This window comes from Cervus elaphus, chromosome X (genome assembly GCF_910594005.1).
Source record: "Cervus elaphus chromosome X, mCerEla1.1, whole genome shotgun sequence".
NCBI classification, from domain to species: Eukaryota; Metazoa; Chordata; class Mammalia; order Artiodactyla; family Cervidae; genus Cervus; species Cervus elaphus.
This window is the reverse complement of record NC_057848.1, coordinates 157,945,833-157,970,869: the sequence shown is the minus strand read 5'-3', so window position 1 is coordinate 157,970,869 and position 25,037 is coordinate 157,945,833. Positions and strand designations below refer to the sequence as shown.

The 25,037-nt window shown below is 40.7% G+C and overlaps 1 long non-coding RNA gene and 1 pseudogene across 1 annotated transcript; one reads left to right on the top strand and one right to left on the bottom strand.

Annotated features, from left to right (window-relative positions):
• Positions 1-8,026: 8,026 nt before the first annotated feature.
• LOC122690811 lies at positions 8,027-15,344 on the bottom strand. The gene is made up of 3 exons (XR_006340111.1): positions 15,334-15,344; positions 14,994-15,044; positions 8,027-8,422 (listed from the first exon to the last, which is right to left on the bottom strand). It is a non-coding gene; the product is annotated as an uncharacterized LOC122690811 (long non-coding RNA).
• A 7,229-nt stretch (positions 15,345-22,573) lies between these two features.
• LOC122690553 lies at positions 22,574-24,581 on the top strand (annotated as a pseudogene).
• Positions 24,582-25,037: the final 456 nt, after the last annotated feature.

The window sequence follows — 25,037 nt, the reverse complement described above, 5'->3', positions numbered from 1 at the left end:
ATGTCTCCACTCCCACTCCCTATTTTCCATTGTTGCTTAATTTTTCCCCATAAACTTACTACATTCTGATAGAGTATTTAGGTTTCATGAAGACAGAAAGTGTGTTTGTTGTGTACACTACCTTATCTCCAGCATCTAGAACAGTACTCTCCAATAGAATTTTCTGTGACGATGGAAATATTCTATATCTGTGCTGTCCAATGTGATAGCCACTAGCCACATGTATCTGTTGAACAGTTGAAATGTGGCTGGTGTGACTGAGGAACTAAGTTTCTAATTTTAGTTAATTTAATAGCCACGTGGCTGTCGTACTGGACAGGACAGACCTAGAACAATGGCTCAGTGTAACCATTCAGTAAATATTTGTTGAATGTAAGAATCAATGAATGTGTTCAATAGGCTTTGGCTGAGTTTCTGTTATGTGTCACACACAAATGAGACACTGGTTACTTTTGGGACATTGGCCTGGGGCTCAGCTCAATGTTTGTGAAACAAACCCAAATTTTCAGCCTTCTCTGTGAGCTTAAGTTGGACAAGATTCATTTCTAGAACATGTTATGTTCAATCTGGGTGAGAGAATTCCTTCACCACCACTTACAACAGTAAAGTCAAAAGAAAGTTCCTGTGATTTGTGTAGTGATTCTCATGATTTGAGGATAGTTGGAGAGGCTTCATTTCCCAAGAGCACCCTTCTTCCTCCCTTCTCCCATAGGTCTGAATTCAACACTCAGAAGGTGATAATGAAGTCAGCCCTCAGTATCTGCAGGTGACTGGTTCCAGGAACCCCATAGATAACAAAATCCATGGTTGTTCAAGTATCTTATAGAAAACGGCTCAGTATTTCCATATAACTTAGGCACATTCTCGTGTATACTTTAGATCATCTCTAGATTACATATAATACCTAATACAATGCAAATATTATGTAAATTGTTTTAAGTAAAATGTAAATGCTATGTAAACAGTTGCCAGGGCACAAGTTTTGCTTTTTGGAACTTTCTGGAATTTGTTTTCAAATATTTTTTTCATCCACAGGTGGTTGATTCTAAAAATGCAAAACTCATGGATACAGAGGGCCACATGTATACAAGGTAGAGATGGTGTCTGGTCTCCCAAAGTCAGGCTCTGGTCATGTGAATGAATTATAACCTGCATGGTTCCTTTGCAGGCTATTTGTTTATCCCTCTCTCGTTTCTTTTGAGAATTTTTTCCTCTGTTGGAATGCTCTGTAGTTTTGCAGTTTTCTATGTGTGGATTTATTTTATCTTATTTGGGACATGATATTCTTTAGTCTAAAAACACTCATCTTTTTTTAGTCCTAGAAAATTTTCTGCCATTATCTCTTGGGATATTGTTTCCCCTCCATTTCCTTTTAATCTTTCATTCTGCAACTTTGATTAGACATCTGTTGGAACTTTCTCTAATTTACTGTCATAGTTCATTTCTTTCTCTCTCCCTCTTTCTCTCCATCTCTCTTTTTTTTCTGTCTCTCTCCCCTGACTCTGTGCCACATTTTGGGTAATTTTCTCACACTGAAGTCGCTCAGTCATATCCAGCTCTTTGCGACCCCATGGACTGTAGCCTACCAGGTTCCTCCATCCAACGGATTTTCCAGGCAAGAGTACTGGAGTGGGTTGCCATTTCCTTCTCCAGGATATCTTCCCGACCCAGGGATTGAACCTGGGTCTCCCACATTGTAGGCAGACACTTTACCATCTGAGCCACCAGGGAAGTCTTTAACTTACTAATTCTCCCCTTATCATTGTCTAGACCACTGTTTAACCTGTTGACTAATTTTTGTGCCTCTATTTTTCATTACTAGAAACTCTCCTTGGTTCTCATTCAAATCTCTATGGTAATTTTTTGATATTATTTTGGGCTTTCATTTTTCTTTTATGTCTTCAACTATCTAAAATATACTTATTTTATGGTGTCTTTAAGATTAATCCATTATACCTAATTTGTGGTGCTAATTCTCTCGTTTGCTGAGTTTTCTAACTGTCCCTCACAATGGGTGCATTATTCTATATACATCTATAAACTTTTATTGTCAATTTCTCTTTAGCAGGTTATTTTTTTCCCTGGAGTTCTGTGAGCCACTAGATGGACTAGAATGGACTAGCCACTAGAATGGACCTGTGGACTGGTTTGCTTTTATTTTCAGCTGAGAATTCTGGAGGCTTCAAAGGTTCTAGATATGTTCTGATGCTAGTTGTTTGGCTTGGGTTTCTTCTTGATATACAGGTTCTGTCAATGTGAATTCAGCATTGAGGAGGGTGCAGTCCTGGGTTTTTAATTTTCTGTAGATGACTTCTTTCCCCTAGAGAGCCGTTGTAACTTCTCTTGCCTGGGGTTGCTTCCCTAGCAAGATTCCCAGTCCACTTTACAGCTCCCTTGCATCATCAAGGTCTGGAACCTTGTTTCCTATACCATTTATGTATTAGAACCCCAGTCCCAGCCTCTGGAGCCTGTATCCGGGAGTAAAATCTTTGCAGTCAGCTGTGGTGGCTGTTTGGCCTTACTGCTCTATGATTCCTTTCTTCCCTGGCATTTGGAGATTGCCCTTTTTCCTTTTCTGAGCTCATATATGTATTTAAATTCTGTGAATATGTTTTTACAGCATTAGTATATGTTAGTAATAGGAGAGAGGTCTTAGTCTGTCTTAGTGTTGGAAGGAGTCTGCTGTTGATTCTTTTTAGAATGTCTCAGAAGAACTCTCCAGTCTCTTTATTTTGATTTACTTCTGACATTCTTGTGATGGGGGTGAAAGGGGGGTTGGAGGATGATCTATGTGACATTCCTAATATAGACTGACTACCCCATCATGCAAAGAAATCATAAAGACACATAATTTATGTAAAATTAGTCCCCCAAAGACATGATATACTTGTGTATGCTCTTAATGATATACAATGTAAATGTCAGACAGTAGCTTGAAAATTAGGGTCAGAAAACAGTGACCTTTGCATTCTGCCAAAGATGTCCTTGGGATAAATTGCACTTCTATTGCATTATATTATATCACTGCAATTATACGAGACTCTTTTTGGGTTTTGAATGCTTCTCTTTATCATTTTAAATATGCATATACACTATATACAGCAATTTGAGTGTTCTATAAACAAAATTCATTTATAAAAATGAAGAAAAATGTGATAATTCAATAATTCATAGGGATATGTAACAAAAATAAGAGACTACAAAAGAAATTATATGGCTTCTAAGTAAATATCTCAAGCAAATCAGACCATCACATTGGGCTTTGGACAAAGGATCACTTTTGTTTATTTTATCAATATTCCAAGAGAAAAATAAAAAGAAGAAATTCTCAAAAACAAAATTGAAATAATAATTAAGGTGTATAACAGAAGGTTGTATTTTCCATTTTGGATGGTTTTGAAAAAATGGTAAAAAGGATCCTTTTGGCTTTTCTCAGCTCCCTTGAGAAAGATGCTGATAAGAAAGAAAGATAGAGAGGAAAAAAATGCCAGAATTCTATAACACAAATAAGATACACAAGCCATTTTCCTAACTTCACACTGTTCAGGAGAGTGACAAAACACCAATTTCCACAAGATGGTCTGTCTTGCAAATATGGAACACTTCCCATTCAAATAGGTATCTGGGGCATTCTGGGTAAGCCAGCCAAAACGGGTAGCAATAGCATGTAAATTAAAATAGCAACCTTCCCCATCCTGAGTATTCATCCGTGCCACTGACACACTGCAGAAAGGATGCCAGACCTGTCACTGACAGAAATCTCACGTCTGTAGCCTGCTGAGAGATCTCCAAAAAGCATTGCTTCCAGCATGTAGGGTTCCTTTGTTGGTGACATGCAGTTGAGAGGAGGAAATAACATACCATTTGGTGTCCTCTGGGCAGGTCTGTGAACAGACTTGCGCTGGGTCCCTGTACTGCTTTTTTCAAGATGTTCAAGATCTGCATGTGCTATGTGCTGCAACATCCAAGTGGCATATAAACAAACCTGGGTTGGTTTCCAGGAAAACGCAATTACCATTTTAGGAGAACCATCACATTTGTCGCAACCCAAATGATTTGCAAAATGACAAATTGCGGCTTGTCAGTATGGCTTGTAAGGCAATCACCTGATCCCCAGAAATGCAGACGTAGCCACAGCTTCAAATAAGGCCTGGGCTATTGTAGCAGACACTGCCAGGGGTTGGCCTGTGTCCCCTGGTCCTTACCACTTCAGTGCATTCCAGCCTGACTTCCACTTGCCAGAACCTGCATTTCTTTACTTTACTGGCCCCTGAAGTCTGCACTGCCCTCCCATGTGGCAGGCCGGAAGTGCTGGGTAATTAACACCAGTTACTCACAGTGATAATTGGCTTGATACCACACTCTTTACTGGCAGCCTTTGCTTCCTTGTTTCACTTTCCTGCTCCCCTACTGTGTTTCCTCTGACCAACTCTCCAATCAGCTTTGCATGCTTGAGTCTCTGTTTCAGAGTCAGCCTCTGGAGGAACCTAGGCTAAGACAATTATCTTCTCCCAGAGGTCCTGGCAACTTGGCATTTTGGCAAGTTTCAAGATGTCAGGGTTTCAGTGGGGGAGGACACACATTAGAATTCTATATCATATGCACCCCTGTTTATTGCAGCATTACTTATAGTAGCCAAGATATGGAAGCAACCTAAGTGCCCATCATTAGATAAATGGATAAGAAAGATGTTTTGTGTGTGTGTGTGCATTTTGCACACATACAAAAACACACAATGGAGTATTACTCGGCCATAAAAAAGAATAATTTCTTGTCATTTAGGACAACATGGATTGACTAAGAAGATATGCTAGATGAAAGAAATCAGATGGAAAAAGACAATACTGAATGATTTCATTTATATATGAAATCTTTAAAAAAAAAACAAAAAAATGAACAATCATAGCAAAACAAAAATAGAGTCATAGGTACAGAAAGCAAACAAGTGGTTGCCAGAGGGAAGGGGTTGGGGGGAGGAGAGAAATAGGTGAGTGAGGCTAAGAGATCCAAACTTCCAGTTGTAAAATAAATAAGTCATGGGATATAATGTACAGCACAGGGAATATGGTCAATAATATTATAATAACTTTGTATGGCAACAGATGGTAACTAGACTGATAATGGTGACTATTTTCAAGCATATAAAAATATTAAATCACTGTGTTATATACTTGAATAATGTAATGGTGGTGGTGGAGGTGGTGGTTTAGTCATTAAGTTGTGTCCGACTCTGTGAACCCATGGACTATAACCCTACAGGCTTCTCTGGCCATGGGATTTCCCAGGTAAGAATACTGGAGTGGGTTGACATTTCCTTCTCTGGGGGATCTTCCTGACCCAGGGATCAAACCCGCATCTCCTGCATCGCAGGTGGATTCTTTACCACTGAGTCACCAGGGAAGCCCTAATAATATAATACTGTAATACTTCAATTAAAAACAAGAATGCTGTATCAATTGAGCACACATGTTCAGTTTACCATTCACCTTAAAACTTTTGCATTTCAAGTTCACATCTGCATACCTACCATGTCTTTCTTCTTCACTGCTCAGCCTTGGTGTAAAGTTTCTGTGCTTCTGGCTCTCCCTAAGTTCTCTAGTGCCTAAAACATCCACAGGCTCCCTTCATGTGACGGTAAAACCACTAATAGTCATGACACTAAACAATCCACCACTTTAGAGGCCCTCTAGAGGACCATCTTACAGAGCTTCCAGAGAGGACACTAGACTGTATTTGGAAGAGAAGTCTGAGTGGAGGTAAGGCCAGCATGGAATTAATTTTAATCCATACACTTTGGAATTAAAATACCAGTTAAAATAACTAGACTCTTGTTTGAAAGTAACAGTCACTCTGGTTGCCTTGGGTCATGTGGACTTAAGAACACTTGTGAAAATTATCATCATCTTCACCATCAATTTAACGAATGTTTACTGAGCACTCAGTAGGTGGAGGGTAACATTCTAAGCACTTTATATGTTTTGACTTATTTAATCTCCACAAAATGCTAAGAAATAAGCATTATTATTATCATCTTTGTTTTATGGATGGAAGAACTGAGAAATTAAATGAAAGTCACAGTGATCTTGATCTTGCAGTTACACCCTGAAGGAAGGGCAGTACAGGTGGCCTTGTGACAGCTGGAATGGAGTTGTGGGACCTCTTCATCGGTAGCTCATGGTTTCCTGGCTGCCATCTCTCGACTCTGCCATTTCTATGACTCTTGGACTCTGAAAAACTATGTGAGGCTCTCTATTCGAATAGGAGTGGATCAGGTGACAGGCTTTTTTATTTTCCTTCATAAACTTTTAAAATTGAAGAATAACATGCATAAAGACAGTGCACAAATTGTAAGTGTACAGCTCAAAGAATTTTCACAAAGTAAACACATCTGTGTAACCACCAGCCTGATCAAGATATGTAACAGGAGGCTTTTCTGAGGGCTCTGGAAGTGCTCATTACCATTCTATAGTTCATAGGTCATAGGATCATAGAAGACACTTTTGAAACAATTGGGCTAACATCATCATTTTGCATAAACTAAACCCCAGAGCAGTCAAGTGTCATGCACAAGGCCATGCAGTAAGAGAGCATCTGGTTTTTTGCTTTGTTTTGTGCTAAAACATCAAGAAGCTTTTACGTTGCTTAGCTAAGTCAAAGCCTGTCGGAGAAACCAACCCAGCCTGGCCTTACCTCCACTCAAACTTCCCCTATTTCTTTCCCCTACATGCCACATTACATTTTCTGTTCTCATCTTCTGCTCACTTCTCACTTTATGGTTAAACCATCTAGAATCACGAATTCTCCTAGGATCTCTGTGCTCAGTGCCCCAAAAGATAGCTCTGCTCTCATTTCAGTAGCTAATGACAGCCTGTGAACACAAGATGACATCAGCAGAGAGCAACTTTAGGGGGTGTGGGGAGAGTTTGACTGAATTAAGGACCAGTGAGAAAGGAAATAAGCCTAAATATCATCAAAGGTTGTGTCTGGGTGTGGGAGCCTACTCTTGATGCTCTCTCCCAATCTGTATCTAGTTTTCAAATTTTCTTTGTTAAACATGTACTATTTTCATAGTGGAAATAAATGTGCTTCATAAAAGCCTATGATATTCATGTCTAGCTAATACTTCTATCTATGTTCACTGGAACTGAACAATTAAGTAAATGGATGGCAGATGGCAGGAGCCAGGTTTCCCACTGTTGGAGTAGAAATTTACAGATCAGCAAGGGGAGGAGGTTAGAATGATCCATTGATGGAGACATCAATACAAATTCATGTTTAGCTTAATAAAGATACTGATAGATATATAAAGAAATATTTATAGATATATGTGTGCGTGGGTTAGTATACATATTGCTCTGTTTGCTGAGAAAGTCGAAAAGAAACAACACCCCAGTAGCAACAGTCTAGTGACTGGATTTTGGTTTCTAACACTATTCTCCAATAAAAGGAACCAGGGCTCTTGAGCGAATTGGCAGACTCTAGGGCTATGACAGGAAACACACAATATGAGTCTGGGTATCTTGTAGAGCCAAAAGTAAGGAAGTGCTCACAAATACACACACACACACACACACGCACACACACACACACACACCGATGGGGTTATGTCAAAGGGTCACAGCAGTCAACTGAAAAAGCTCCCAGTGGCCAAAGTTGGAATAATTTGAGCAACAAAATATATAAAGTAGTACGGGATTATAATCCAAAACGTAAAATACATATCCCTGAAACCCTACTGATACAAATAAATGATTGAATAGCTCAATAAATGGAGAAGAACAGACAGGTTTCCTATGCAGAAGAATTTCAAATAAATTATGTATTTATTTGCATAATTTATTTATTACACCCACTCCTTAGGTGTGAGCTGTGCAGAGTGACTTCCTTCTAAAGAGGACAGAATGGAAAGGGGGAAAACACAAGCTTTTTTACAGTAGAGAGGCTCTGAAAACAACTCCAGCCAACTAATGAAGGACAATATCAACAGTGATAAATCATGTTGATAGTATATACTGTTGATAAGATATCATGAAAATAGCACTTTATTATCATGGTCTTCCTCCTCAAACCCATAACTCCAGTCCAATCATGAAAAAAATATCAGCCAAATCTCAATGTATGTGTGTGTGTGGGGGGGCACCCAACAAAATATCACCAGTCCCCCTCAAAACTGTCAGGATCATCAAAAACAAGCAACATCTGAGAAACCAGGCAGGAGAAGAAGGGGACGACAGAGGATGAGATGGTTGGATGGCATCACCGACTCAATGGACATGGGTTTGGGCAGACTCCAGGAGTTGGTGATGGACAGGGTGGCCTGGTGTGCTGTGGTTCATGGAGTCACAAAGAGTCGGACACCCCAGTCTCCTGTCCTCCAGTCCAGTCTCTTTCCCTTTGACCTTCTCCCCTGTATGTCTCCACCCTGCAATAAATAAAACCAACAGCCTATACAATCCTATAAGAGAAAAGCAGTGTTAGCTATTCCTAAATTGAAAAAGGACATTTAAAAAAAAAAGAAAAAGGACATTTAATAAAATCTCGCTAGATTTCTATAAGTAAGATTACCAGATTTAGCAAATAAAAATATAGTTTGTCCTGTTAAAATCTGCATTTCACAGAAAAGAATCTGAAAATGAATGGGTATGTGTATAATAGAGCCACTTTGTTATACACCTGAAGCTAACACAACATTGTAAATCAACTATTCTCCAATATTACATGAAATTAAATTTTAGAAATGAAATGAATAATTAATTGTTAAACATTTTTTATTGTATGTCTTTTTTTAATTTATTTTAATCAGAGGATAATTGCTTTACAATGTTGTATTGGCTTCTGCCGTACAATGTGAATCAGCCAAAAGTATACACATGCCCCTCCCTCTTAAACTTCCCTCCCACCTCCCTGTAAAACATTACCATTCCAAAAAAATGAGAAATAACATTTAATTATAAGCATGTCCCAAATATTTCATGGGACATGCTTATTATTAAACATTATTCCTTGTTTATCTGAAATGCAAATATAACTGAGCACCTGTGTTTTCAGTATAAGTGTGTCCCATGAAATATTTGGGGACATATTTACACACAAGAAAAGTGTTTGCTGTTAATCTGAAATGCACATTTAACTGGTGTCCTATATTTAATCTGGCAACCCTACTGTAAAGCCTTTGAGAAGAGAACCTTCCCACTGATTCCTCCTAGGCACTCAGGCATTAATCTTTCTGTGTTCCTCCAAGGAAGAGCCCAACCTAGTGAGTCATTCAGTGGCTCCATAATAAACAAGGGAATCTCCAGCCTTGCCCTCCCATCTGCAGGCTGTCTCGACTGTCAACGCTATCGTTCTTAACAGCCAACTTACTGGGGAATCAAGCTGCAGATCTCAACTGTCCCTCCCAACCTTTATAATCAATTTGAGTTGGGCAAGATGCCAGCTTTAAAAAAAAAATGCACAGAACCAACTCTTGTAACTATGGAAATAAGAGGGTAGGAAAAACCCAAGGAAACAGACAAGCTTCCCTTTTCTTTACAGAAGCTTTTCTAAATGTCACAGGCGACAATTGGTACAAACACCCCAGCCATTTCCTGGACATGTATACATATCAAAGAGAGCACGGCAAGAGTCCACTGGATTTTGCATTTTATGATTTTGCTTTCCTTCATTACTATTATTTTGTGGCATACTAAAGAGGGGATGACGGAAGAAGTCCATACAAGGTGCAGGCACAAAAGGGGTACAGGTAATAGGGGGATCATTGTCTGCAGAGAATTTAAAAACAATAATAAAACTGACTAAAAGTTGTTCTGCTTTTTATTACCCTGTGCTGACAATTCTAAACAATGTCGTTAATAAAATACTCCTCCCACTGCAACTCCCCTTCCCCCTAGAACCTTGGCAGTTCTGATATTAAGCTAGTCCATGAACCATTTTTAAAAACCCCGTTTTATGGAGTTGCTTTTTTGTTGTTTGTGGGATGATCCGTAGGAGGTGGAAAGGAGAGAAGAGCTAGATGGGGATGCTTAGGCCATCAAAACAGCAAGAGTCTCAACAGAGATGTCCCTCTCATGCACATATTGGACTATGTCTTAAGGTTTCCAAGGACCAAGAGGCAATATTATAGTCAAAGGAACACTGAAGAAGGAGTCAGAATACTTGGGTTAAGATGTGACTGCATATCTGAATTCAAAAGGTATGGCCTCTCTGAGCTTCAGTTTCCCTCCTGTCAAGTAGAGGCTCTAACCACTGCCTCATCTGTCTACTCTATCTTCTTGTCTTGTGAAGCTAAGAGATAAAACATACAAGAGAAAGTGCTTTGCAAACTTCAAGGTCCCTTGCCCATGTAAATTGCTGTATTTATTGTAACAGAGACCAAAATAGCAGCAGCTTAAACAAGATAGAAGATCTGGCTCTCTATAAACATCCAAGCTTGTAGGCAGTCAATGGAGGTAGGATAACTTTGCTTCCTAAGGTCATCTAAGGACCCAGGTTCCTTCTCTGTTACTGTTCTGTTATCCCCACCACTGTCTTTCTTATCTTTTAGACTGAAAGTGAACTGCTACCCAACACAAATTCATTCTTATCCACGAGAAGAGAATCAGTGGAGGATGAGCAGTTTCCTTTAAGAGCATATGACTCAGATGTTACACACATCACTTCTGTTCTTTTCCTATTTTTTAAAACTGAGTCACATGGTCTCACACTGCTGCCACAGAGGCTGAGAAATGTACTCTCTGGTTGGGCAGCCAGTGTCCTTTTGAAATCTGAAGTTTCTATTGCTAAAAGTTAATAATGGATATGGTAGATGATATGCAGTTTGGCAACAGTTATTGTCCTTATTTTTCAGGCTAGTGGATAAAGAATTGTTTGTTGTTCTATTGCTCTGAGGAATCAGAAAAAGATGAAAAGTCCCATCTTTCTACTGTGGCTGATGAGGCTTACATACATATCAATGTTTCAAAGCAAATGATCCTGGTTTAAATGAGGAATGAATTCCTAGAGCAGTAGATTTCAAAGCACTTTCAGCTGGGGCCTGTGTGACTGTTCTCCCAAGAGAACTCTTCAGTGTGAATTTCAGTGTGAATCTAGACACATCATATGAATATAGCCCTGTGCCTCTTGAGGACCAAGCCCAAATCCCAGGGGGAACATGGAATGTAGACCACCTTGCCACTCTATAGACCGATTCTGCAAGCTCATCCTGAGAAAGTGGTACATCATCTGGTTAGTGCCCTACCATCCTCAAGCCCTTGTGTGACTGCCTCCATAATTAAACCCAGACCATTAGCTCTAACCCACTGCACCCACATCAATTATGCCAGTTTGGATAACAGCCACAGGAACCCTCCTTTCCTGTCTTCTGCCTTTCTGGAAATAACCCTGGTCATATCACATCGGTATAGTTAGAATTGCCTTGGCTTTTATAAGATGTCAAATTAGCAAGGCTGCTATGCTATGATGGAACAGAAGCTTTGTTCTTCCATACACTGATTAAAAGGTAATTTAACCTCTTCCAAAGGTGGTCTAGCCAATCCCCAGCAGTATTGACATTGTGTTAATGAGAAATTGCTCTCCAGAGTGATAAATTAGCCTTTTGAGACTAGTATGCAAACCCATCTTCACTGGATGGCCCAGCCTTAAAGAGCACACGTGGTAGTTTCATCATCCCCTGCTCCCTTCAATTACATGTGCGGGGGCTCATACGGCATATCTGAAGTCCTGGAGCTGTGCAGATTGAAATACACGCTGGCAGTCTCCTCAGCTATGCCAAGGGTCCCAGTTTGCTGCTTTCCTCGTGTGTTAGGCTCAGCTGACTAGAGCTCAGCGGCAATAGGGCTGCTTAACCCACCTTGTTTCTTAGAGAGGTAAGAAACTCAGTTTACCTTGAGAAAAAAGAGAACCAAGCCAAAAGGTCTCTCAGAATGTGGCAGGAGCCTTAGCATTCACTGAATTTAATGCTTTTGTTTTGCATCTGAGGAAACTGAGGCCCAGGGCGATGAAATGGCCAAAGTTGGGGGATGCTCAAGCAGCAGAGGTGGACTAGGACCATTTTCTCTGACAATGGGATCACTGTTTTTGACCCTCCTTCACACATCCTACCAGACTGATGACCATCTATACACCAGTTGTCACATCATCTGGAGACCCCCATTCCACCACCTTGGTGGTTTTTGTCCCAGGTAGAGAAAGCACTCACCTTGCCTAAGGATGCGAACCTGATTTTTTCCCATGTAGCAGACACAACTCTCCAGGCACAAACTCAGGTAAGCAAGAAACATTTCATATTTTTATTTTCTAATAAAGAGACCAGCTTGGTCCTGCCAAGCAGGACATACAATCCCAGACATTCTTGAGTGCTCTCCCTGACTCTGCCAGGGTGTCAAGGCTCCGGGTCTCAGGAAGTGCTAGACATCAGTGTGCACTTCTGAATCTCAGGGAGATAGAGAGGTATCATCAAGATGTCACAGACTCAGCCCACAGGGCCCCTTCAGCTCCCCAGACTGCAGCTTCTTGACTGTGCTGGGAACTGGGGGATCCCTGGTTGGCTGGGAGCCTAGGCCTTGGTCCTCTCTCCCTCAGCTCTATTGTCTAAAATCAGCCTCCTCTCCTGGTACTGTCAGGATGAAAACTATAGGGACCTGAGCTTGCCAGGTTTTCAAATACCTTTCCTGTTCCAAGTTACAGGAATATTCTCTCTTGCCTCATACTCTAGGATACCATTATAAGTCCCTAGAGGGACCCAGGCTTTTGGAAACAAGTGCCAGGAAGGAAAATGGAAGTAAGTTCTACTCTAGTCCAGCCCCAAACCTTTACCAAGACAAGAAAGAAGAGTGGGGAATGAAATGGAAAAACGCAGGGAAGGGAAATACAAATTATTTTCCCCCAAAATTATACTGCACAGAATGAAAGTTTCATGAAAGGACAAACAACCCAAATTCCAGTTCAGTTTTTCTGGGAGAAAGAATGCTGGGGGAAAGTGTCCAAGCTTCATCTTGAAAGGAGCACAAAAACCATGGGATCATCTCTCCACAGTGGGAGAGGCTACTACGTGCCCTAAAAATGCACAATGAGTACACCAACTCTCGGGCCTTCCTCACTCCTTGATTGTTCCTTAACTCCCCGCCACCTGGCTACAGACACCCCCGGTCTCCATAACAACTCGGCGAAGGTCCCCAGCATCCGGTTGTCCAGACCAGTGGCCAACTCTTTGTCTTCATCCTCTTTGACTCTCTCCTCCTTCCTGAAACTCTTCTCTGAGGGATGGTTGGTGACATTGGATCTTACTGGTTCAGCCTCTACCTTTTAGACCATGTTCTCCTTTATTCCTTTACTGGCTTTTCTCCCTTCCCTTTCCATGAATCAAAGGCATTCTCTAGGGAGCTGACCTCAGCCACTTCTATCTCTACTTGATCTTCCTTCTTGATTAATACACTCCTACAATTTCTATTGTCTTTAAATCTACATCTCCAGCCCCACTCGATTTCCTGAAGTCTAGACCCAGAATCCCACCAGTCTTTTGATTGTTTCCTGCTGGGTGTGCCACCAGTACCCCAAATCTGTCATGTTCAAAACCAACTCATCTTTCTTCCCTAAGCCAGCTTCTCTTTGTGACTTCCTTGTTCCGTTGACACATCACCAGTCTTCCAAACTTTGGATCCCTCTGTGACTCCTTCTCTCCACTGTCCTTACGTCCAATACTATTTTAATCTAAATGGATTTTAGCTCTTCACATGGAATACTTTAAGTATTACATAACAAGTGCAGAATAACGTGGAACTCTCCACCAGGACACCATCTTTCTATTAATGCTATATAACCTTAAATTAACCATGGCTATCATCTTGGCTTTTGTCCTTCCATAATTTCTTCTACACAAATAAGTATTTTTACTTAAAAGGGATCATCTTGTTTGGAACTTGTTTTGTCACTTATTATATCATAAACACTTTCTTATTCCATTAAATATTCTTTTATACAGTAATTCTCAAATTCTAAATGTGTATCAGAATTATCTGAGGGCACTTGTTAAAAATCTATTTCCCTGTCTTCCCCCAAAGATTCTTATCTAGTATTCTGGGGAGGATCTAGGAACCTGTATGTTTAACCAGTATCCCAGAAAACTCCAATGCATAGGGTTTTTGGATCCCAGCTGGAGAAATAACGTTGGTAAAGTACAATTTTTAAGAATTACCTCATTTTGTTTTGCTTGCATTTAACAATAATTTAGTTACTAATCACGACTAACATGTATTTAGACTGTTCTCCAATTTTTTAATATTATTATTAGTTCTGCACTGACTTTATCTCTAGGCTTTCTCTTTACAATTCCCTCTACCCACCCACAGACACACACACGCACACACACCATGGCCAGGAAGCAAACTGCCATTGCCTTGGTCATGTGCACATATAATTTTTCTTTAGGTAAATTCCTAGAAGTAGAATTTCTGGGTCCAAAGGATATGCAATATCAAAAGCTATAGGTATATGGTAATGTATGCAATTATATTATTCATTATATAATTATATAATAATATATTAAAATTATAGTAATATAATCATAATACAATAAATAACTCAAAAGTAATGTTTTAATTACATGATATATGTGATAATGTATCAATTTATATATGTTCAAATGGGGTTTTATTTGGACCCTCATACAAGACCTACATTTATCAATGTTAATTTCATCTGGTTATATCTTATCCATTCCTTCAGGGGTCCTGATATTTTCATGTCCTTACATTCCACTAAAAGTATTTGTTATTTCTCTAATCTCCTGCATATCTGATGTGTAGCTTGTATACTTTCATCCAAATTATGAGTGAGAAACAGTGAATGGGATAAGACTGAAAAATGTCTTACTGCTCTGTAAGAAACCTATAGTACTTAGCACTCTTGCTCGTTCTTCAAACATTAATACTTAATTTTAATAGTGATCAGCTTATGATTCTCCATCCTGTCTTTAAGGTTGTAGGGATAAAACTTACCACATGTGTGCTGAAGTTCACATCCACTGCCATCTATCTCTTGGCTTTGATCTGTCAACCAATGGAAAAAAATAGGTGTATTGGTTTTCTGTATTTATTTCATGCGGCTTAACACAGATTCATAATGCAATGCTGTATGCTAAGTCACTTTGGTCATGTCTGACTCTTTGCGACCCCACGGACTGTAGCCTGGCAGGCTCCTCTGTCCGTGGGATTCTCCAGGCAAGAATACTGGAGTGGGTTGCCATGCCCTCCTCCAGGGGATCTTCCCAACCGAGGGACTGAACCCGCATCTCATGTCTCCTGCATTGGCAGGCGGGTTCTTTACCACTAGCGCCACCTGGGAAGCCTAATGCTGGAGTGGCGCACAACATCAAGCTGTGCTGGGTTTGTGTGTCTGAGCATGGACTGAGGGCTCTGTCCATCTCAGCAGGGTAGAACTGTTGATGGCCCCTCTAGTGGGGCGAGAAGAGAGCAGGAAGAGGAAAGAGAAGGCAGGAGGCAGAGGGCTTGTGACAAAGGGAAGCGTCTGGGAAGTGAGAAAGGATGGAAGCAGAGGGGCACAGGTTGCCCGGTAATGTTAATTATGATATTAATAGTAATTTCTAACATTAATCAAATTTCTGAGGTGCCTAGCACTCTGTTAAATGCACCACATGGATGAACACACCTACTCTAACAACCCTGAAAAATGAGTACTACCACTGTCTCTAGGGCTTTCCTAGGGGCTCAGACAGTAAACAATCTGTCTGCAACGGAGAAGACCAGGGTTTGATCTCTGGATTGGGAAGATCCCCTGGAGAAGGAAATAGCAACCCATTCCAGTATTCTTACCAGGTGAATTCCATGGACAGAGGAGCCTGGCAGGCTACAGTCCATGGGGCTGCAAAGAGTAGGACACGACTGAGCAACGAACACTTTCATACTTTTACTACTCTTTCCATTTTGCAGATGGAGAAACTGAGGCACGGAGAGGCTAAGAATCATGCTCAATGTCACAAAACCATTAAGTGGCATAACCAGGATTTGAGCTAGGCCATCTGTTGCCCTCTGAAGTGTGTGAACTGCTCACCACAGCAGATACCATGTGTCACACTGTTATGATATTCTGGCTACTATTATTATTGGTGTACATGTGTGTATGTGGATGCACTCGCGTGCATGCACACACACACACATATACACACACACCATGGCCAGGAAGTGAACTGCCATTGTCTTGGTCGTGTGCACATAAATGAATTAGCCTTGGGTGTGTCTCTGTGCACTTACCTGGAAACAGTATTTTGAGGAAAGGGACATTTGGGTGGTATCCATGCTAAGCATGACCAACTTGTCCCAGTTTTCCAGGAACTTCACCAGTTTTATGACCATAAGTCCCATGCCCAGGGAATCCTCTCTTTGCTGGGCAAACCGGAATAGTTGGTCACACTACCTGTACTAGTTTGGAGAACCAACTGCATGTTTTGTTATTTCTTCCCACTGAATACACAAGGGGGCATTGTAACCATTCAGTCATGCATTCCTCAAACATTTATTGAGCGCCTAATTAGAGATGTGACTGCTGCCCAAGAACCTAGCACCAAGGATGGGGTAGGGCAACAGGAAAGTGAGAAAACCTTCCACGATCCTCATTAGAAAGAATCAAATGTGTATTTAAATAAACAAACACTTCCAGAGCACTGACTGTGTGCCAAGCACTGTAATGAGCACTTTACATCCTAACTCATTTGATCCTCAGAAATACCCTGGGGCATAGTTACTATGAGCGACTAACACGTCACTTCACTTCATTGTAAAGAAACAGAGGCAGAGAGAGGGTTTTACCTTGCCCATCACACATCTGGCAAGTGGCCCAGAGCAGGATTGGAACCCAGGCAGGCCCTTTTTGCTTCAGAATCCACTCCTTTAACTGTTGTGCTCTGCTGGGGAAAGGACCTTGAACCCCAGCAAGAACTCTGCATGGTCTCAGTCTCTTTCTAGCCCTGCTTAGGGGTTTTTCCCTAGCCTAGTGGTTCTTGAACCCTGAGTACACATTAAAATCACCCAAGGAATTTGAAAAATAATATTCATTCCTCAGGGCCCCACTCACAGAGGTTTGATATAATGAAGTCACTCTGATCTGGACCTCAGGATTTTTAAAAGCTGCTTCCTCAAGGATCTTCTGTGTAGCTGGGTCTGAGAACCGAGGTGGCTAGGTCCTTCCCTCTAGCAAGCTGGGCTATTCCCACCCTAGTCCTCTAATCTGGCACTTCTCAAAAGGATGCATGCATGCACGCTAAGTAGCCTCAGTCATTCTGATTCTTTGCAACCCCATGGACTGTAGCCCACTAGGCTCCTCTGTCCACGGGATTTCCCAGGCAAGAATACTGGAGTGGGTTGCCATGCCCTCCTCCAGGGAATCTTCCCAACCCAGGGATCAAACGTGCGTCTCTTATGTCTCCTTCATTGGCAGGTGGATTCTTTACCACTAGTGTCACCTGGGAGGTCATGCTAATGGGCAAATTCATTAGCTGAGGACCGGATTAAAATGCAGTTTCTGATTCAGTAGGTTTGGGGTGGGGTGGGTTGAGGTGGATTAGAAAGTCAGCATTTCGAACCAGCTCCCAGGGTATGCTGATGCTGCCAGCTCATGGACCACATTTGGAATAAGCAAGGATTTGGAGGCTAAGGGTGGTCCTTAGATTAGAAGCCTCTGCATCCCCTGCTTGTTAGAAATGCAGACTCTCAGGCCCCATCCGAGTTTGGAAAGTGCTGCTAAAATCCTGAGCTTCCCACAGGTGCTGAGGATGGGTTTCAGATGTGCCAAGGTATTGCCTCCCCTCAGCTCTTAGGAACTTGGGCAGTGACCCCCACGGTCCAGCTGCAAGCAGCCTCACTGACCCCATGTGGATGCAGACGCTCTAAGATTCACCAGTGACCTCCATGGAGACAGTGAGAAGTCTTGCTGCCTCTGGCCTCACACCTCCAGCAAACCTTTGCTCATTCTGTTTCCCCTACCTGGGTGGCCTCTGACTGGCCTTACCCAATTTCTGAAGTTCAAGCTCACGTTCTAGTACTCCTTCTATGGAACCATTCCCATTTCCACGTGGCCATTTCAGCCCAACAGACTTTTCCCCCTAAAACAAACACATGATAGCATTTCCTATGTGCCAGTCACCATTCTAAGCCCTTAATATTATTCATTCATACAAGCCCCATTTTACAGGTCAGGAAAACTGAGATGCAGCAGTAGGGTACGTCTCAAGGTTACACAGCTAATGAATGGTAGTGTCAAGATTCAAACTCAAATAGCCTGGCTTCGGAATCACTATGCTGAATCAAAACACTAAGATTCTTCTTGCTGCTGTGGGATGTAGAAGGATTTGCAAATGATACAGAGTGTGGATAGTGAAAGAAAATATATTTATTTCCCATGGCTGCCGCAACAAAGTACTACACACTAGGTGACTTATACTAACAGAAATTGTGTTCCTTCACAGTTCTGGAGATCAGAAGTCTGAGCTCACATTGTGGGCAGGGTCATGCTCCCTCTGGAGGCTCTAGGGAAGGGTTCTTCTTTGCCTGTTCCTGGCTTCACGGTGGTCGCCAGCAATCCTCCGTGTTCCTTACCTTACAGACACGTCACCCCATCTTTGCTTCCATCACCACATTGTCTTCTACTCTGTCTCTCTTTGTGTCCTGTCCTCCCCGTAAATGGACCTTAGGAAGACCGGAGAGTAGGACATGTACTCATCTCCTCCTGCGAGAGCATCAAAATTGCAACTAGCTAACTGAACAACCATTTACAGAAGGATGCTAGAACCCAAGATGCCACATGTCCAGAAGAAAGAAGCTTTACAGACAAGCAAAAGTTAAAAGAATTCAGCACCACCAAACAAGCTTTACAACAAATGCTAAAGGAACTTTTCCAGGCAGGAAACGCAAGAGAAGGGAAAGACCTACAAAAAATAAGCCCAAAACAATTAAGAAAATGTTAATAGAATCATCTGGTCCCATCACTTCATGGCAAATAGTTGGGGAAACAATGGAAACAGTCACAGATTGTATTTTCTTGGGTTCCAAAATCACTGCGGACATGAAATTAAAAGATGCTTGCTCCTTGGAAGAAAAGCTATGAGAAACCTAGACAGCATATTAAAAAGCAGAGACATTACTTTGCTGACAAAGGTCCGTATAGTCAAAGCTATGGTTTTTCCAGTAGTCGTGTATGGATGTGAGAGTTGGACCATAAAGAAGGTTGAGTGCCAAAGAACTGATGCTTTCAAACTGTGGTGCTGGAGAAGACTCTAGAGAGTCCCTTGGACTACAAGGAAGTCAAACCAGTCAATCTCAAATGAAATCAACCCTGAATGTTCATTGGAAGGATTGATGCTGTGGCTGACCTCCAATACTTTAGCCACCTGATGCAAAGAACTGACTCATTGGAAAAGACCCTGATGCTGGGAAAAATTGAGGGCAGGAGGAAAAGGGGGAGACAGAGGATGAGATGGGTGGATGGCATCACAGACTCAATGGACATGAGTTTAAGGAAGCTCTGGGTGATAGTGAAGGACAGGAAAGCCTGTCAGACAGGACTTAGAGACTGAACAGGAACAATAGAATCATACATATCTCTAGTTACCTTAAATATAAATGGATTAAATGCACCAACCAAAAGACACAGGCTGACTGGGTGGATGAAAACATGTGCATGTATGTACTTCCACTTACCACATCACTCTACTAAACCCCCCAAATTGTATGTGATTATTTTATATTGTTAGGTTAATCACGTTTCCATTACAGCTTGTAATTGTAATTATCTTTTATTTTTTGTCTGCCTATTGATTGTGAAAACTGATAAACATCTTTTACTATTGTGATTAGGTAACTATTATTAGTTTTAATACCACTGTATCATGATTGGCCAACAGAAATAAAAGAATTCTGTATTACTAAAACTACCATTTACTAGAAAAACCTCTAACTACTTTTTAAAATCCAGATGCACATTATAACTGTCTTGGAATTTTTTGAAAAATACAAACACCCAGGTATTGTTTTTTTTCCTCCAAATCTCCAGATGTGATTCTAATGAACAGTCATGTTTAAAAACAACTGGACTATATGGTGATCTTTTACTTTTATCTAGTTTGTCTCACTTTTTCTATTTCATATTCAGTGCTTCCGTTTCATTTAGTTAATCTTTTCCAAATTCTCTGTCTCATTTGTGTCGTTCTTTCTCAAGCCTTTATCAAGTGTAGTAGAAAAAGCTTTTGTATACATATGTATATATATATAGTATGTATAATATATGTTTTATAAAACTTATGAATTTCTGCCTAGTTAAAAAAATTATGACATTTTGGTTCCACTTGTTTGACTAAGTATGAATAGAATGTTAGATGTCTAATTTATGTTCACTCAAAACTCTGATATAGTTCCACTTATTCTGGCATCCAGTATTACTGCTAAAAGTCTAGAAACCTTATTATTTTTGTGATTTAAAAGAAATTTGAATGAGGCTTGAAACTTCTAAATTTGAGAATATAAAGAAATACTATGTTGTAAAACAACAGGAAGTTAAAATGTGATACAGTATTATTAACTAAAGTACAGATTTTGTTCAAATTTCACAAACATTTATGCTAGTGTCCATTATTTGTTTTCATACCTTATTCAAGATTGCACATTGTATTTAGTTATATTGAGCAGCTTCAGCTGCATGCAACAAATTCTGATAAATTCTTCATTTTTAATCTGTTACAAATATTTTCTAATTTTAATTGTTATAGCTTTCTAGATACACCTATCATTTAAAAGTGGATATTTAATTTCCAAACATATGGGTTTTTTTAAGTATCTTTGATATTAATTTCTCATTTTGATATTTATTTCTCATTTAAATGCTTTCTTCTTTGCAATCACCCTCTTTTTTTCAGTCTTTTAACTTTATTGAGGCTTTCAATGGCTAAGTCAAAGATCTCTCAGTAAATGTCACACTGCACTTGAAAATATGTGGGTTATTCGCAATTATCTTTTGATATTGATTTCTAACATAATTACACAGTGATAAGAGAACAGACTCAGTATGATTTCAATACCTTTAGACCATGAAGTTTTTGCACTTTGTTTTATGTCCCTGGATACATTCCAGTGTCTCCTGGTTTACAGTTTATGGGAAGTTGAATAGAATTTGTATCCTGTTGTTGTTGTGAAAATTGTGTAAATATTCATTATGTTGAATTGGTTCATAGTGCTTTTCAAGTCTCCTATATCCTAATTTTCTGTCTATTCATTCTATTAATTTTTGAGAGTTTGATATTGATACTCCAACTAAAAATCTTAACTTACCTACTTAAAATAATTGCAATGTATTGTGGAACTATATGTGACTTTGTTCTGTATTTTCCAAGTCTCCTCTAAATGTGTTATCATACTTTCATAATTTAAAAAAATTAAAGAAAAAGAAGTAAAAAAAAAAGTGACACCAGTCATTGCATCACATATGCAGATACCACTCTAATGACAGAAAGGGAAGAGGAACTAAAGAGCCTCTTGATGAGGGTGAAAGTGGAGAGTGAAAAAGCTGGCTTAAAACTCAACATCAAAAACCTAAGATCACGGCATCCAGTCGCATCACTTCATGGCACACAGAAGGGGAAAAAGTGGAAGCAGTGATGGCTTTTATCTTCTTGGGCTCCAAAATCACTTCAGATGGTGACTGCAGCCATGAAATTAAAAGACGCTTGCTCCTAGGAAGGAAAGCTATGACAAATCTAGTCAGCGTAGTAAAAAGCAGAGAGATCACTTTGCTGACAAAGGTCTGTAGAGTCAAAGCTATGGTTTTTCCAGTGGTCATGTATGGATGTGAGAGTTGGACTATAAAGGAATGTGAGCGCTGAAGAATTGATGCTTTTGAACTGTGGTGCTGGAGAAGACTCTTGAGAGTCCTTTGGACTGCAAAGAAATCAAATCAGTCAATCTTAAATGAAATCAGTCCTGAATATTCATTGGAAGAATTGATGCTGAAGCTGAGCTCCAATACTTTAGCCACCTGATGTGAAGAGCTGACTCATTGGAAAAGGCCCTGATGCTGGGATAATTTGAGAGCAGGAGGAAAAGGAAGCGACAGAGGATGAGATGGGTGGCTGGCATCACCAACTCAATGGACATGAGTTTGAGCAAACTCTGGGAGATGATGAAAGGACAGGGAAGCCTGGTGTGCTGCAGTCCATGGAGTCACAAAGAGTCAGACACGACTTAGTGACTGAACAACAACATTGCATCAGGGCCAACTCTGGTCCAGTATGGATGGATTCATCTTTAATTATATCCACAAAGACCCTATTTCCAAATAAGATCACGTTCTGAGATTCTGGGTGAACATGAAATGGGGGGTGCTATTCAACCCAGTCCAGAAGAGTACAGAGATTTTCTCAGGGCGGAAAATGTTTCCTAAAACTCTTCAGCTACTCAGTTTGGAAATACTGCTAAAGCCTTGGGACTGACCCTCCAGATGCAGTGGAGGAGCAGAAAGCAACCCATGGAGTAGTTGGATGTTGACATCAACAGACTGCAATTTCCTCAGTGCCAAAATGACATCATTTTCTACCTCCATCCAGGACTGAATATCTGATAGTGTTTGTGGGTTCTCTCCAGACCAAATTGATCAGATAGATTTTTGTGTACAACAGGTACAATAAAACTGCCCCTTCTGAGGATTTTGCAGGTGGCAGGCACAAAGGTGAAATGTGCACTGTTGAAGTGGTCAGGCATGATCTAGGCCAGTATAAAACTGGCAAAGCAGCCTGGGATCCTGTGGTGGAGATCTTTGGAGAACTATCTGGACCTCAGCACTTCTCTGTGAAATATCCAAGTCCTTTCTATGACAAGCTAAGAAGGAATCCTGTCACCACCACTCCTGGGCCACAGCATAGATATTTGAGGTTGGTATCCCTTTTACTGACCTCATCAAGTACATGCAGAAATTCTAAAGCGGGAAGCTAGGTCCTGCGCTGTTGCAGGCATTCAGGATGACTTGTGGATTTTGAATGAGTCAGTATTAGAGCAGTTAAGTGCAGCCATGAAATTAAAAGACACTTGCTCCTTGGAAGAAAAGCTATGACCAACCTAGACAGCATATTTAAAAGCAGAGACATTACTTTGCCAACAAAGGTCCATCTAGTCAAAGCTATGGTTTTTCCAGTAGTCATGTATGGATGTGAGAGTTCAACGAGAAAGAAAGCTGAGCATTGAAGAATTGATGCTTTTGAACTGTGGTGTTGGAGAAGACTCTTGAGAGTCCCTTGGACTGCAAGGAGATCCAACCAGTCCATCCTAAAGGAAATCAGTCCTGAATATTCATTGGAAGAATTGATGCTGAAGCTGAAACTCCGATACTTTGGCTACCTGATGTGAAGAACTGACTAATTGGAAAAGACCCTGATGCTAGGAAAGATGAAGGCGGGAGGAGAAGGGGATGACAGAGGATGAGATGGTTGGATAGCATCACCGACTCGATGGACGTGAGTCTGAGCAAGCTTCAGGAGTTGGTGATGGACAGGGAAACCTGGTGTGCTGTGGTCCATGGGGTCGCAAAGAGTTGGACACAACTAAGTGTGAACTGAATTGAAGTGCTGGAATAAAAGTAGAAGCTGCCAATACACATCAAACAAGTAAAAAAAAAAATATGGAACAGAAGTGACAAACAGTAATGGAAGTAGAAAAAATGAACTTGGGGATGCTACATCCTTCTGTGCTGACACTGATGGAGAAGTTGCTTTTAAAGATGTGTGGTGGTGTTACTGCTGCTGCTAAGTCACTTCAGTCGTGTCTGACTGTGTGATCCCATAGACAGCAGCCCACCAGGCTCCCCCGTCCCTGGGATTCTCCAGGCAAGAACACTGGAGTGGGTTGCCATTTCCTTCTCCAATGTGTGAAAGTGAAAAGTGAAAGTGAAGTCGCTCAGTCATGTCCAACTCTTCGCCACCCCATGGACTGCAGCCTACCAGGCTCCTCCGTCCATGGGATTTTCCAGGCAAGAGTACTGGTGTGGGGCGCCATTGCCTTCTCCGTGTTACTGAGTACAAGAAATCCAACTCTTCCAACAAGAGGTGTTTCCACGCTTGGCCCTGAGAAAAGATTAGTATTCAAATTGCGCTAAGTGAACCCATTGTCTCTTCATTCCTGTTATCACTGCCCCACCAGAAAATAAGGAAAATGAAGGAATTGATAATCCTTAACTGCTAAAGAACTATTTCAGCTCCAGTCATTATAGCCAAAGATCTTATAATGAAGGAAGAACAACACAAAACTTTTTAATCCCTGAAGCTCAGGGGAATTTTTGAATTTGGCTCATAGGTCTGAAAGTCCAGAGACCATCTCAAGCACAGAACAATCAGGTGACCTTTTGGAGTAGAAACCAATCCCTTGAAGTCATGTAGAATAGGTGAGACGTGCCCACGAAATGGGAATATTATTCATGGAAGCACAGGCCACCTTGTCACTTGTTGTCACAGCGCCAGAAGATTAAAGAAGCCTGGGGCTTCATGCCCTCTTTGCAAGAAGATTCTGCTGGTTATTAAGGTTTTATGGCCAAGCTGAATCGGCGGGTTGCAGAGACATGACTACCAGGGCCAGGTCAGGATAAAATCATCAGTACTGAGCATCTCCACTCAGTGTGACCTGGGGCATCATCCACTGTTCATTGATTAATGCAACTCATACGTTTTCCTTTCTACATTTGTGTGGAATTCAAGAGCAGTTCTTTACAAGTAGATTATCAATCTGGGGGCTCCATTTACATGAAAAGTTTCTTCAATTACTACATTGTTCTCCTAAAAAAGATTCTGGGTGGAGCAATTACAAAGATAAACAGGAAACTACATTCATTGATCAAATTATCTGAAGATTAACCTTTTCCCCAGCTAATTTTACTCCTCACCCTTCTATTCTGTTAGAGCATGTTCTTAGGTATAAAAATTCAAAGTGGCTATGAGAAAAATACTAAAGCTAAAAATAAAAAAACACAAATAATGTTACCTGTTATTGATGACTTAA